General features: G+C 42.5%; 1 protein-coding gene across 1 annotated transcript in view; it reads right to left on the bottom strand.

The window, feature by feature from the left end:
• LOC127625529 (vitamin D3 receptor A-like) overlaps positions 1-955 on the bottom strand; it is a 35,434-nt gene extending 34,479 nt beyond the window's left edge. Inside the window, exons 1-2 of the mRNA XM_052100846.1 lie at positions 857-955; positions 350-413 (exon numbers count right to left, since the gene is read on the bottom strand). The gene's annotated coding sequence lies outside the window, so the exon portion shown is untranslated. The remainder of the gene's footprint in view (positions 1-349; positions 414-856) is intronic.
• Positions 956-2,570: the final 1,615 nt, after the last annotated feature.

Here is a 2,570-nt window from a genome sequence, read left to right on the forward strand (position 1 = left end):
ATACGCTGCTCTTTTCCATACATTAAGCAGCTAAAACATGTCTAAAATACTGCATATCTCCATATAATCCAAACATGTCATTATGCCTTCCACGTATATATTAATGCAAAATATCCCAGCACTCAAAGCTGGAAAAATAATCATTTATTAAATGAAAGAAGAAAGTAGCTCAGAGTGAAGCCAAAGACAATGAAACTTTGTATCCAGTCTGATTAAAGAGACATTGTATCAAGTTAAAGGTGAGCAGTGAAACACTGTATCCAGTTAAAGAGGCAACGCAAAGTGCAACATTGTAACCAGTTCAAACAGATCCATTTCAATTGAATTCATCCAATGAAAGTGTCGCTACCTGATGTGACATCACCGATCCCTCTGGATTCACATGCGCCAGCTCCCGAAGACCTGAAGAGCTCCTACAACACACACATAACTACCAGTTTTCTATAGGATAATATTGATGTAATAGTAATCATGTTGTTTGTCATGCGTAAACACACACTCATGTGCACACACACGGGGCGGAGCAATCATTAAAAAGTGAGGGTGACGGAACGATTAGCACTAGACGAACATAATTAAATAAGATATATATATTTTAAGGCTCTCAATCGATTAAATTGTTTTATTTTGAATTTTTGCATAACACATTGAGACATTTGCTGTATGTAAACACATTGAAAAACGTTGGTTTTATTGAAAGTGAGGGGGACATGTGTCCCCCCCATTTCCCGCGTCTGCTACGCCCCTGCACACACAAACATACACACTGTGCACAGCCACATATTCGCACGAAATCAGACAACCGCAGCGAACCAACACAATAAAAACACTATAAAAACATGAAACGATATTTTACCCGGGTTAGATTGTTTCCGTAACCAACCACTAAATCCAACCGCAGCCCGCAGTTAAAACTCACGTTCAGCCTCCCTGAGAGCAGCTTCTTTCTCCTGCGAAACCACCAACCAGACAGACAGCAGCCCTACTTCACCCCGCCCACTCGCTCCAGTCAGACTGCATATCATTACCACGGCACCCAATCGCAGGCGTCCTGGGCGAATCTTCTCAGCGATGACTGGACGGAATGCCTGAAAGCTGGATTGTGATTGGTCAAATGCCGCGCCACTCACTGCATGAGGCGGGCAACGCCCCTGACCTATAGGGGTGTGTCCTGACGTAAGCGCTCTGCCTCTAAGAGGTAAACAGTCTCTCCCCTCACAGGATTTCGGTGTTTAAACAAGTTAAAAATATCAAAAGGAGGACATTTATAAAAGCAGACCTGTGGAGAGTGTGATGGCACATGTGCGTGGAGTAAAATCGAAGGATCCTAAAGGAATGTGCAGGATTTGGAATCCGATAGGATCCAATGGGAACTCTCTTTTAGGATACAACAAAAGCTTGATATTTTAGAATATGTAGTTATCTTCAGGAGTACTGTGACTATTAATAGCATAAAATGATACTGTAGATTCCAGCGGGGAGGGGAAGGGGGTAACCCCACCAATAATCAAAACAAGCAACCCCCCATTTGACATGATAATGCTAAATCTTTTATTAGCATGGTATTTTTTGAAGTACTTTGGAGTGCCGTGGCAAATATTATCATAATTATGTGATTTTTCAATAGTATCTTATTTCTTATTTAATTCCTTATAGGAATGCTTTCAAATAATGTTCCAAATTCCAATGGGAATCCTATATACATACAATTAGGAATGTTTTCCTAAACCTGTCTGTGCATGTGTACGTCTCAAGTGTCCTGTGAGTAAATCACATTGGAAACTGATGCCGTGTCCGTGGAAGCTGGAATCTGATGTTCACCTGAATGATTCCATATGTTGCCACTATACAATCCCGTTATGAGCGCTAAGAGTGTCCTGCTTGGAAGAAATGTGTGTGTGTGTGCGTACAACGGTCACATAATGGCTACAGGTTGAAACCTGAAACGGGGCATCGCTGGCCTCATTTTCAAACACATTACCGGACATTTTACTCAGCATTTCTTTTGTCCCATTTCGCCCGGGACAGTGTTTGAACACCGTTACACCCTCTGGGGCCACATCCTGTGTTTGAGCAGGAACTACTGAATAGGTATTGAATAGTTTCTATACATTGTGTGTGCGTTACAACATTATCAGTAAGCTAAATCTGACAAAACCTCCCTTTGTTATTGTAGAAACTTCAGGCCAAAGTTTTCTGCGGTTTTCTGTGTACCTGTGCAATGTGAGCCAGCTGGTATGTGATAGCTGTGCGGTATGTGTAAACCTCTACACCGGTTCGAATCTCGCTCATAGTGGGTCAAGCGGGACAAAAATGTCTGCGTATCAAAAGATGCAGACTGTCTGCGTATCTTGAGAAATCAGGCTGTACGCGGGCAGTCCTCGTCTGTGCGTATGCGTAGCGTGTGCGCTAAAGATTACACAAACCTACTATCAGTGCACCGAACGCATCCGTATAGACTCACGCTCAAAAGAGTATATTTTGAATATGCTAGAGCGTTTGCTTGTGCGCGAGACATAACAGCACTTAACCCGATTTTTCTAACCACGCATCTTTGAACGTGCAGAATG

Source organism: Xyrauchen texanus, chromosome 31, assembly GCF_025860055.1.
Source record: "Xyrauchen texanus isolate HMW12.3.18 chromosome 31, RBS_HiC_50CHRs, whole genome shotgun sequence".
Classification (NCBI taxonomy): Eukaryota; Metazoa; Chordata; class Actinopteri; order Cypriniformes; family Catostomidae; genus Xyrauchen; species Xyrauchen texanus.